Consider the following 14,300-nt stretch of genomic DNA (forward strand, 5'->3'; position numbering starts at 1 on the left):
TGAATCTCACGAAACTATAAATAATAACGAATATACAAAAATCAAGGACTAGCTACCAGAATTATAAAGTTAAAAGTTATGATAAATGGGGACTTGGGGATTTTTAATGAGTTTAACAAAAATGAATAAAGTTTATATAAATCATTTGATGTTTATTAGTTGAAGAATGGTTTGTAGACAAATAATTATAACTTATTCATATAAGATTAAATAATAATATTAATAACAATTTATGATTAAACATTTGTTTCCAAGTAACATAATTAATTAATTAACTTAAATGTTTTGCATGAATTCTCTTAAAGAAAATTATAAATAGTAGTTATATTGAAATAAAATAAACAATAATTAATTTACTCAATTATTAATTCAAAGATATTAAGTATGTTATATCTATTGTAAAATATTATAAATAAAAGAAATTTTTATAAATAATCTTATTTAAAAGAAAGTTTATAAGTTATGATGATCAATGAATCATAAGATTTAGATAAATATATATATTCATTTTTGTTCTTGCAAAATACTAGGCTTGATCCAAGATTTAGAAAAATCAAAGTGTTCATCTTGGATATCCATGATCATAATGATTCTTAAAACCAAGATATAATATTTTTATGATAAAAGTAACATGATCATGAAGAACAACTTATGAACAAGTATGAACACTCAAGATAAAATCAAAACAAAAGCAATAAAATGCTTGAAATGGTAACAACTTACTTGTTAGTGCTCTTAAACTTAAGAAAAGAATGGATTGAGGTGTGAAAATAATGGAGGATTTGTCCTCCTTTTATAGTGAAAATATAAAGTTGTTATGTCTTATGGAATTAAAGAAATTAAATCATGTTTAATATAATTAAAACACAAATTTAAAAAAGTTTAATGGAGCATTCAAATGGTTTAACTATTTTAATAAACTTTGTGTAATTAAAACATATATTAGTTTTTTTATTAGTTAAGTAACATAATATGAAAAGATGATGATAATGATAATAATTATAATAAAAGTAGCAGTAGTAGTAGCAGTAGTAGGAGCAGCAGCAGCAGCAGCAGCAGCAGCAGCAGTAGTAGTAGTAGTAGTAGTTAAATAATAATTCTAGTAAATTGCATGGGACATGTACATAAATATTTGATCTTGATTATGAATGTTTTAAATTTGTATGTAATACTACAAGGGTGGTGAAAAGTATAGATGCATAAAAATGATCACATAAAATACATTAAAGAAAGTTGAGATTAATTAATAATATTATAAAAATATATAAATTTAAATAGAAACAAAACCGAAAATTTAAAAAGGGTCGGGTTTTCGACTTTAAAAATTAACGAATGTTACACGAGCAAAATCACCTGGCTCGTGTCTGTTGTAACCCTCATGAGACAGCAGACGGGGTATACGAATAGTGGTTCCCATTATTGAGTCTAGTTCTTGGTGAAGTGTGGCATTGGATGATCCATTACCATTAGTTATTAGGTCCATCTTATTTCACAGTCCAAATATCCTAAAATACAATAATCAAAGCCCAAGGATAATTGATCATGCCCAAGAATAATTCACAGTCTGCGTTGACCTAGAACGAAATTTGACTGAGAACTAAGGTTTTTGACCGAGAACAATCAAAAGTGGCCGAAAACCTTTATTTCTGACCGAGAACGAACAAAAATGACCGAAAACCTTTGATTCTGGCCGAGAACGATAAAAACTGGCCGAAAACTATGAAACACACCCAAAGACACCCGATAACTAAATGACCAGTTGATTTCGGTAACAACTAAATCCCCTATATTGATGAGATTAAATTGTTTCCAAAGATAAGACAATCTTTGACCAAAAACAGCCTTTGATCTTCTACTCCGATTAATAACTCGCCGGAAAAACACCCACACCACCAAATACACTTAGATCTTGAATCCGTTAATATCAAACCGAGCCTTGAATGGCTTAAAAGGCTCTGATACCAATTGTAAGTCCCGAGAGCGGATCTTTCGATATGATATCAACAAACTTAACGTTATTGCGGAATATAACGTTAAGTGATTCAAGATAGACGAGTATAATACGTATGAACACGAGATAAAGCTTCAAAACACACGTTAGATTAACGTCGGGTGCTTAAGCACAAGGTTACACGATACTCGTTCACCACAACAAAATGAACGGCCAACCTATAAACCCTATACACGATATCTATATATAGGATAGCCCAACATAAAGCCCAAAAGCCCACCGAGATCATAAAAGGATCTCGGCTTACATGCATACACCCAAACACGATACACATTAATATAAAACTAAGTACAAATCACTAAATGTAGACCCAACACAATGGTAAATACATATAACACAATTACCAAACGTAAAACACAATGGAATCTACATATTAGGGGTGTGCAGATTTAGGTTCGGACCGAAAAACCCGATATACTCGCCCCTAAAATAACCGAGCCCGAACCGACCCTACACTTCCCTGTTTTGTTTCGGTCTTGATTTATGTCAATGCTCGGTCTCGGGTTGGGTTCGGGTCCAGAACCAGTGAAAACTCGACTAACCGAGACAGACCGATAGTAGACAGTCGGATCTAGTGATGTGCCTCTCGTAGACGGCGTTGGTGAGGTTTTGCTCTTATGGGTTCATACTTGCATCGACATGAGATACAATATCAAGTTGTTTCATGGTAGTCGCCTCGTTGGAGAAGTGCATGAATCATTGAATACAAGAGAATCATGGTTTTTTATTGAAAGAGATGAGACAGAGAAAAACTTATATTATATATTAACAAAGAAACAAAGTGGGAGTAGACTTTCTCGTAAATCAAATATATAAAAGTAAAAATTATGTGGTATTGAAATGGTGTAACTGTGTCGGGTGTTGCGTAAATAGTAAGCGTAGATATTAAAAGTATTTTAATATTATTATAGAGATTTTTGGAAAGCATAAAGTATTAAAATGTAATTAGTGATTATATTCTCAAGATTTTCTTCTCTTCTTTGTTTCATTTAGCACTTATCAGTTATCATCTCACTATTCTATTACGTTGAAGAAGATTATGATGCCGAGTCTTCTACTTCACCTTCATAAACAGTTTGTTTGAAGAATATGTTCACTTCATACTCGGTTTCGGTCCTCTTCTATCTACCCGAAGCGCCAAAATCGACGGAACCCGATACCCGACATGAATACAACGGGCCGTTCTTCGGTTCTCAAATTTAAGATTTTCGGGTTTCGGTCCGGGTCGGGTATTTCCCGGTTCGGGTCGGTCTTAACCAGATGCACACCCCCTACTACATATTACACAATGACTTGAACGTAATACACAATGAACATAACACTATTTTTCTCAGCTTAAGTGAATGGTTAGCATAATGACTAAAACACAATAATATAGAGAAACACAAATGTTGAGCATAAAGACAAAATGATGTAATCTTTGTTTTAATTTTTATTTTTAATATGAGTAATAATTGAAAAGCACAATGATCAAAATCTATAACACAATGCATAAAAAACTTAATTAAAAAATACAATGGACCACCAAATAACACAATATAAAAAACACACTAACTTTTTTTTATTTCTATATAACAATATGATATTCATATTAAAGATTAAAAACGCTTGTTTTTATGGTAAAAAAATTTCTAAAAATATGTCATATGAAAAAATTATAAACGTTTTTAAATGGTGGAGTAATTGACATGCGTCTTGCAAATGGAGAGAGAAAATCATCATAATTGGGTTATTACCTTCATGTCATTTTCATCAAGTTTTATTCTTAAATTAATCTCCATTATCCAAATTTAAAATCAATGGATTAAAATCCTTATCACCCTTTTTATTTTTGTTGTACTTTGTATTTTAATTTTACCCTAAAAATACGATACATGAATTGAAGATACCAGCATCATATGTTGGCCATGCATCATGACTTATATTAATGATTTCACAATAAATAACTTGGTATTTCAAGATATAATTTTGCCAATAAAACATTATTTTTTTAATTACTATAAATAATACATTGTTTAAAGAAATATAACTTATTACAGTCATTGAAGAATATAAGCAAGAATTAGCTCATTCCAAGCATCCGGGACACCAGGAAGACACCAATGTGTACAATCAGCATATTGTTTGGGGTTGGATAATTGTTTTGCTTTTAGGGTTGAATAAAACATCCTATGTATAGAAGGATGTGCATCTTTTCTATATTGTGTAAGTTGTGTTATATTCACTAACCGCACATTCACCCCTCTTGCTTTCAACTTATCTAATGATGATTCCAAAATTCTCATCATTTTTAAATCCGACCCACTTTCCCAAAAATCATCCTTCGTTACCGGTTCGGTTTCATTCAAGCAATTCTCGTTACCTTGCATGCCCCAGTCTACGCCCCTGAAAAAAGGCATAAAGTTATTTATGTGCTTATTAAATTAACTTAAGGATAAATTTTTATTTAAGAGTTGGAATATTCGAAGTCATTTGATTCAAAATTCCAGATGGCAGGCGTCCATTCTCCCCCAACTAAACATATGTTATGTTAGAACAAGTTACCTCTTATGAGTTGCAGTCATACTCATGAAATATGTTTGGGTCCTTTTATGGTTTATATGTGTAGTCAGCCAACTAGACCACTTTTCCAAAACCATCTTATAACCATCATGGTTGCTAACTATGTCATAGTTCTTGGAATCTGTAAATGATCCATACCTGATGAGATACAACATTTTCAAGATTCATTTATCAAATTAAAGCTAAACTTATTATAAATGTACAAGATTTGAACTCACAAGATTTTTAGCGTAGGCGTCCCCCACCACAGATACGAGTTGAACACAAGTATATCAGCATTAACCCAGTATTGTGCGTGTTTTTTAATAGATTGGATGTTGATTACACGCTCCATTGTTTTATGTTTTGATGGATGATCGGCATTTGACTCGACAAGCAACGGAGCCCAGTAGAAGTCAATTGATACATTGTATTCCTGTATGTTTCTTATGGTATAAGCATACTTAACACATAAATTGGACGATAACAGTAGGTTCTATAAAATTACAAGAAGCCGAAAAAAGGGAATAATTAAAACTAAAAGATATATATTTTCACCAGGTTAAAAAAAATGGGGATATAGGTTTTTAATACTCCAAACTTTCACCCGTTGGATGATAACACTCCCAACTTTCGATTTGTTACATACCACTCCCAACTTTCACCCTATTTTCTTGTACCACTCCCCTTCTAACGAAACACTAACCTCGTTAGTGTTTTGGACAACAAATGTCTTTAAAATTAGTTGAAGAGGTGAAAATGAAATTTATTTTGTTTAACATATAACCAAATTTGCCTCCACCACACACTAGATCCAGCACCGCCACTCCACCACCTGCTTCAAATATGCCTCTGAAAGCCGCTCCTCCTCCGCTATCTCCCACACCAGAATAGACGGCTTCCTCATCATCCTACGGCTACTCTTCTTATTCAGGTCATGATAATCCTAATTTTCATTTCTTTTTCAACTATTGTTAAACATGGCTAATTTGTGGGGAAAGAACTTATCGACCAAGAACAAAGATCACCACCAGAATCAAGACAGGGTTTCAAAGACACTTCGATTATCAGTAACAATAATGATAAAAGGCAGAACAAGAGCTTTTACACTGTCGGTCGGAGGCTCAAATTCTACATATGGGTTTTCGGGTTTTGATTCAGGTCCTATAGGGATTCCGTTGCCGGATCCGAATCCGGCCACGTCGCCGATGAGTTTTTTATGTTCCCAGATCTGGTTTGGTTTCTTCCAGTGGCGACTCTTCGGTTTCGTCTTCGGTAGTCGGAGGGTGATGAAGGATACATTGATTCTGATTAGGGCAACGGTGTCGGAGTTGCTGGAGGAGCGGTTGAGCTAGCATACTTGAAGCCGGTGGTGGAGTGGTGGTGCTTGATTTGGTTAGTGTGGAGTGAAGGCAAATTTTGATGTTAAACGAAATAAATTTCATTTTCACCCCTTCAACTAATTTTAATGACATTTGTTATCCAAAACACTAACGAGGTTAGTGTTACGTTAGACGGGGAGTGGTACAAGAAAATAGGGTGAAAGTTGGGAGTGGTGTGTAACAAATCGAAAGTTGGGAGTGTTATCATCCAACACCACCGGAATCAAGACAGGGTTTCAAAGACACTTCGATTATCAGTAACAAAAATGATAAAAGGCAGAACAAGAGCTTTTACACTGTCGGTCGGAGGCTCAAATTCTACATATGGCTCAAATTCTACATATGGGTTTTCGGGTTTTGATTCAGGTCCTATAGGGATTCCGTTGCCGGATCCAAATCCGGCCACGTCGCCGGTGAGTTTTTTATGTTCCCAGATCTGGTTTGGTTTCTTCCAGTGGCGACTCTTCGGTTTCGTCTTCGGTAGTCGGAGGGTGATGAAGGATACATTGATTCTGATGAGGGAAACGGTGTCGGAGTTGCTGGAGGAGCGGTTGAGCTAGCATACTTGAAGCCGGTGGTGGAGTGGTGGTGCTTGATTTGGTTAGTGTGGAGTGAAGGCAAATTTTGATGTTAAACGAAATAAATTTCATTTTCACCCCTTCAACTAATTTTAATGACATTTGTTATCCAAAACACTAACGAGGTTAGTGTTACGTTAGACGGGGAGTGGTACAAGAAAATAGGGTGAAAGTTGGGAGTGGTGTTTAACAAATCGAAAGTTGGGAGTATTATCATCCAACGGGTGAAAGTTGGGAGTATTAAAAATCAATATCCCAAAAAAATGCTAGGGAATTTATTGAACTAATTTAATACATTGTGTTTCACAAGTATAAACGCATATCATGTTATATTTCTAAAATGAAAAGGAAATAAATAATAAACATGAATGGTCGGTTTGTTTTACACGGTCGTTTTCAAGTTCTAAATTGTAAACCGTCAAACCATTAAAACCGAATCGTGAACTGGATTATTTAAAGAAACTAGCCAACAAGCTGACTTTCTTCAGTTTAGATTGTTCGGTCGATTTTAGTGGTGTATGATTCCCGTTAAAAACAATACACGTTTACGAGTTTGTTCGAGACCAACATTCAGTTTAGAGCCCATCCCTTTACAGTTAATAAAGAAAATGATTGTGTGTTGTTTAAGTTTTGAATCAAAATCTTCACATCTAAACATCAATAACACAACTTTATACACATAAGTCCAGAATTTATATGATGCAGGATTAACTCAGATATCTTTTAGTTTATATTTATTAGAATTTCCTATAATATTTTATTTGGTTTCCTAGTTTAACTATGATTTGAGATCAAGGGTTTATTGTTTATTTACTTTTTGATTAAGTTTGATATTATAAGAACATTGTTATTTAAACCTCTGGTTCGTTTATTCGTCTTTGTTAATCATGAGTTTCTTGAGCCATTGATCGCTTCTAAAATCGCATCAGTTGGTGTCAGAGCTTTTGGTTCTCAAATGGCTCGACGTGAAGGTGAATACTCGTTTGCTCGTAGATTAGCCGACAGAGGCAACGACACGAGTGTTTTCTATTAAAGTGCTCGTGGATAAGATCGACACCCTACTCACAGAGTCGTCGGTCGAGGCAGCGGTGGAGTTCCGACCCACGAGATCTTAAGAAGATCAAACGACTCCGACAACGAGTCCGCGATCTTGAAGAGATCCAACAGCTCCGAACACGAGTCTGTGATCTCGAGTTACAACTGGAGATACGTAAGGGGAGAACCGAGTTGAGCACCGACGAAGCTGATGATGGAGACGAGCATCCAGTGACGGATTTAGGAATTTTTTTTTCAGTGGGTTCACTATTTTTAGATGTTTCAATTTCATAGGAGCAACCAAAAAAATTTCCAGTTGGTTCAAGTCGGAATGGGGTGCGTCAACCATTCTAGAGGCCTAGCGCGAACACAAATCCCGGGCTATTTACAATATATCCTATATATATATATATATATTCTTTGTTTGAAATCCTAACACATAGACGATTAGTTAATAGGATTTTATGTAAGATGTAATTTTAGCTATTACGACTCATAAAATTATAATTGTGATTCTTAATCAACAAAATAAATAATTATAAGTATAAGAGAAATACTTAATTCAACCAAATCCATATTATAGATATACAAAACGATTAAAAGTTGAGTCTAAGAACATCAACTTCATCCTAATCAAAGAAGAATAAAAAAAAGTTAAAAACAAACAACCAATTAACCATAAAATAGGTAAAAAAAAACCCACCAACATCTAACTAATCTATTAAAACAATATCATGTTTCCCGCACGTCCTGAACCTATGATATCCACATAGGCATCCATGTCATCCACAGTTTATACTTATAATTTTCACATATTCACAATAAATTTAAAAACACTGATATTGACTTTCATATTTTTGTAACTTATTAATGTAAATAAATTTTCAATCAATGATATTGAGTTTTATATTTTTGTAACTTATTAATGTAAATAAATTTTCAATCAATGATATTGACTTTTATATTTTTGTAAATTATTAATGTAATTATGATATTAATTATTCTAATTATTATTAGAATTCAAAAACTCACTAAATCATCTCATTCACATTATATAAACCTTAAGATTGGAAACTCTAATCATTTTAATCTCTCTATCTCTCTGTTTCGGATTACTACCTTCACCATCGCCTACTCCGGTAAGGGAGATTAATCATTTTCTGGTAATGTTTTATTTGATACTCTAATGGCCTATTCTCATATTATCATTATTTAATTGATAATTTTTCTTTTCCGTTTTGTTTGTATTGATTTTAATTATTATATGATTGTTCTTGTAATCTCTTTAGGTTTTATATCAAAATTCAAAATTCAATGGAGACGTTGAACCTTACGGTCCGTAAGGTTTTATTTGATACTATAATGACCGATTCTCATATTATTCATTATTTATTGACAATTCTTTTTCTTTTCCGTTTTTGTTTGTATTGATATTAATTATTATATATTTTCTAATAATCTTTTAGGTTCTATATCAAAATCCGAGATTCAATGGAGATGTTGAACTATTACGTTTTTCCAGTAATGTTTTTTTGATACTCAAATGTTCGATTCTCATATTATTCATTATTTTATTGTCTATTCATTTTCTTTGTTCTTTCAGTTATTGGTTTATTATTTTTATTATTCTTGTTACATCCATTTGGAATTAAATTATTTCTATTATTCTTAATTATTCATGTTATAGTCATTGCAAAATAAATTTTTTCGGCTATTGGTAATTACTTCGGTTATACATTATAACATCAGTTTTTACATTTGTTCACATAATTCAAATATTTCATAGTTGGTAATTCAATTATTATGTGATATTAATTGTTATTGCATTTAATTATGATTATTATGGTTAATAACCAAATTTTTGGTTAGTCCAAATAATATATTGTTTAACATTTATTTAATTTTATCATTTTAGCTTATGGCCCCCAACTAGAATAGCTAATGTCATGGATGGAATATTTGCTGCAATAATGTCTTACTTTTTGTACAAGATTGGATATATATTTTTATTATTATTCATGTATTTATGTATTTTTTACAATTCATGTATTTAATTGATTTTTATATAATAAATCTTGCATTGTTGTTGTTCAAAGTTCATTTAATATATTTCAATGATTTTGATTCATCTGCAAAATCGTTTTAATATTTTTTTTATTATCATTATTCGTCAAATTCTATTTAATAGGTTTCCATATTTTTAATTAAATTTAATATCATATACAATTAAATCACTATTGTCAACGAAAATTTAAAAAAAAATTATAGTTTCCAATATTATCGGACTTTACATGTTAAAATAATACACATTTATGTGTTTATGTTTTTATTTAATACCCATTATTTTTTATTAATATTGATAACATATTTAATAGTCATTTTAAATGTTTTGATACTCTCTAATATCAATAATATTTCCAATTTTAATATTTGACTATTCTCCCAATTAATCTAAAATTTCAAAAATAACATATACATATTTAAACACATTTCAATTCTAAATTTGACCAATCTTGATAATCAAAATGATCAGTTAGATACCGTAATGATTAACAATTTTTTTTCAAATTCACTCCTAAAAATAGCAACATTTTAACCTCTTATTTTCGTAATATAATTTTTATTATTCTTATCATTATTATGAAATTAACAATCTTTCTATTTTTACATTGTTTTACAAAAATAAAAAAAAAACTAGTATTTACTATATAAGATAGATGTCAGGAACTATATATTCACATTGCCCTCATCATAAACTGTTTATGATGTTCAAACACCATGATTTTAAGTGTTTGATATTCCCTACACCAATATATATGGCTTTTTTGAAGGATTTGATAAAATACATGGAAATTAAATGGAGCAAACTTTCTAGAACATAATCCAGTAAGGGCAAATTTATGGGTGTTTTTTTTTTGTATGTTCAAAATTTCGTTACTTTCCTTAGCCATGTTTTTTAATTATGTTATAATATTAAGTATGATCATGAAAAGCATAAGAACGTGAACATTTCTACAATAATCATTTATTATTATAAAATGTGTTGAATAACTTAATTATTTTTATTTATTGATTTCGTTTTGAATATTGTTGTATTCTGTAAAAAAAAAATTAATCAATGTTTCCCAACATACTAAAGACTAAGACGGCAAATTTATTTATGTAACTTACATAACTCATGTAAATTCAATGCGTTTTTTATGATCAAACTTTGTTTTGATTATCAACATATTTGAATGTTATTGAAAATTTATATCAATTGTTAACATGTGTTGGAAATATTTTTTATAATGTTCATTTTAAAAGAATTATTTTTCAGCTTCATTACCGAATTCCCTTTTAAAATACAAATTAACTATTTCAAATATATATTTTTATTTCAAATGAAGAAAGGCAGCACAATTAATGATTATTTGTACCGGTTAAATATTTATATTTCAACTTTTAAATGAAGATACCTTAAACATGCTTGAGATTAAGTTTGAAAAGTGCTTATTGGCTTTTTCAAAAAGCCAGGATTTGTGGTTTTTAAAAAAAATACTTTTTAATCCTCTCAAAAAGCAAAAATGAAAAATATTTTTATGGTTGCCACAATTTTAACTTATTGACTTTTTTAAAACACCAATAAGTCAATAAGCATATTTCAAACTCAATCCCAAACATGCTCTTAATATTCATACCATATTCAAACTCAATTTTCATACATATTTAAATAATATTAAATATGGAATTTGACTAATTAATAATTTCAAACTTTTATTTGAAATTCAAACACGATATAACATATTCAATCGACTTTAAGTATGTTATGTTATGAATATTAAGCATAACTATGATATGTAATCGACTTTAACTATGATATTCTAATATGTAAACAATATAAATGTTTAACATTTTAGTAAAAAAAACTTATATCAAATGATTGTAATGGTTGAATATGTTATCTATATTCAGGTGTTTTGTTTATTTGTTTCTTCACCCATGTATAACACGGGTTACCAATAGGGTTGTCAATTTATATACGAGACACGAATACACGACACGTACCTACACGACTTTAACAGGTAACAGGTAAAACCTTAACATGTTTTGTGTACTAAACAGGTAGACACGAAATTACCTGTTAATTTTCGTGTCTTAATAGGTATAATATTTGTTTACCGGTTAATACATGGTTATTTTTATAATTATATATATATATATATAGTTATATTATATCCCTACCCCTGAATTCATCCATATCATCCTATAAGTTACAAACCACAGTCCACAACCGTCGCCTCTCAATCTCTCATCATCCATCCACCGTCGCCGGCCATCCTCCCGTCACCGGCCTTCCACCAGTCGCCGTCCATCCTTCTGTCGCCTGCCATTTCTCTCTCCGACAATTCTTACGCTGGCCATTCTTACATTCCACAGTTAATACTACCGCCGGCCATTCTTACATCCCACCTTCGCCATCCATACTCTCATCGCCATCCTTCCTTCTCTCGCCGGCCATAGATACTAAATTCATCTCAGTTATTATCGTGTATCATCGTTGTAACAGGTTCGTGATCGTGTTTGAGTTACAGGTACACGATAAGTTTTCGTGTCGTGTACAGGTATACACATTCGTGTTCGTTTCTTATCGTATACGTGTATACATGATATATCAGCCCTAGTTACCAACCTAGTATGAAGTATATCAAAGGCAGAAGGATGAAGAGGAGGGAAGCAGAGAACTTAGAATAAAAAATTTTGAACCTTGAGATTGATTTTTTTTTTTAATAGAATGATTAATGAATCTTTGAGTTCAGAAGATTTGGGAGTTGACCAAAATAAAAATGGGGATTTTAAAAAAAAATTAATGTTGGAGCCCTGGCAATTTGTATGTGAAGGGACTGACTTTTAAAACTACTAGTATGGTAGTATGGTTTGAAAAGCCAATGCAATTGATGAAGAAATTGGAACCAGGGAACATTAGCTTTTAAAACAAGAGCTTAACCACTACAACACTTGCTTATCTTGTTTATGGGTTCACTTTAAATATTTATTGGTTCACTTCAATTTTTTTATAGCCGTTATATTAAAATTCCAAAACTTAGTGGGTTCCCATGAACCCGCACCACTCCATGTAGATCCGCCCCCGTCACCCACTCCGGTTCTTTGAATCAATTTATGAGGACGAAGATGTGACTCCTTCTAATGGCGAATTTATCTATGATTTGCCACAAGTGTTTGACAACTATGATGACGAGGAAGATGGGAGTGTTTTTTTGTCCATGTGTGATTATACGAAGACCGCTACGATCACTAGGGGTTGTTCTCCGGTGGCTCTTGCTGAAGAGTCGGATTATGCTAATTGGAAAATCAAAGGAATTGAAGAACGGGTTTGCATACAATTTGATAGGGAGGTTGATGGTGGTCATGCGGTAGTGGACGGCGGTTCATTTATTGAATGCGGGACTCAAACAGAATCAATGGTAACCCCTTCCTTCATGCCAGAATTTATGGTAGGATTGGATGTTGACGCAACAATTGTGGATTTTCAGTTGGTAGGTGATAATCTAATTATTCATAAAGATCAACTTGCTGATAATATGGATAATTTCATCGTAAATGATAGTCAAATATCACTAGGAAATACATGCGGCTCACAAAGCTTATCTACGGAAACTATGAATGAAAAAGGTGGGTTGAATGAAAAAGAAGCCGATCTTTTCGATGTTCTCAAGACTCGAGGATGAGTGTTTTTCGAAGACGGGGAGGACGTGAAGAGACTCGACAACCCAACAGACCAAGGGGTGGTTCGATTCTGAAGTCGGGTGAGACAACACATGAAGTTTAGGTTAGGTTCTTGGAGGTTCCATTTGATCCAGGTGGTACCGGTCCAACGTCGAGTGACATAACATACAAAGTTGATGTTTTTAGGCCGGTGATAGTAATAATTCAAAATCGGGTTGATGTTCCTTTCGATCCGGGTGGCTTTGAAGCAAAAATCGAGGACGATTTTTTTTTTTTAAGATAGGAAGTATGATGCATGTTTATCTCGGATATCTTTTATTTTTATATTTATTTGAATTTCCTATGTTATCTTATTTGGTTTCCTAGTTTAACTATGATTCTCACCTATAAGTTGAGATCAAGGGTTTATTGTTTATTTAGTTTTGATTAAGTTTGATATTGTAAGAACATTTTTCTTTGAACCTTTAATTCGTTTATTCATCTTTGTTAATCATGAGTTTCTTTAGTCATTGATCACTTCCAAAGTTGCATCATCATATTTTATAAAACTCGGGTACATTGAATAACATGCTTATGGACCAAGATTCGGACAAGAAATCAACAATTTAGGGTGTGAATCAATATTCTACAAACCCTTTCAAATAAAAAAAATAATGGCAGACTTTATTCTAGGTTTAAATGTATTATTATATAACGATAATGTAATACAGAAAATAAAACCTTTTTTTACATAGAAATGATTTGTTTATGCTCACACAAACAAAGACTTTTGAAAATGTCACATCCTAACATGTTGTCGTTTGTTCTACTCACCTAATGTGTTTGTCCTCCAATCAAATAATACCATTTGGCTCCAAACAAGTCGCCCCATGAGTTTGGTGAACAAACACGTCTTCAAGACGAGCATTGAAACAAGTCGTCGAGTCGAGTTGTTGAACAAAACATGTCATCCCAGACAAGTTTGTCTGACGAGTTTTGTTAAACAAATAACTGAATAAGTCGTCCCTTGAGTTATTAATAACATGT

General features: G+C 32.1%; 1 long non-coding RNA gene across 1 annotated transcript; it reads right to left on the bottom strand.

Moving 5' to 3' along the window:
- Nucleotides 1-4,022: 4,022 nt before the first annotated feature.
- Nucleotides 4,023-5,016, bottom strand: LOC143587611 (uncharacterized). Its single transcript, XR_013144927.1, has 2 exons — nt 4,556-5,016; nt 4,023-4,396 (listed from the first exon to the last, which is right to left on the bottom strand). It is a non-coding gene; the product is annotated as an uncharacterized LOC143587611 (long non-coding RNA).
- Between the last annotated feature and the right edge of the window lie 9,284 nt (nt 5,017-14,300).

The sequence above is a fragment of the Bidens hawaiensis genome, unplaced genomic scaffold (assembly GCF_021521415.1).
Source record: "Bidens hawaiensis isolate Kalapana, Puna unplaced genomic scaffold, B.hawaiensis_p1.1 tig00035612_1, whole genome shotgun sequence".
Classification (NCBI taxonomy): domain Eukaryota; kingdom Viridiplantae; phylum Streptophyta; class Magnoliopsida; order Asterales; family Asteraceae; genus Bidens; species Bidens hawaiensis.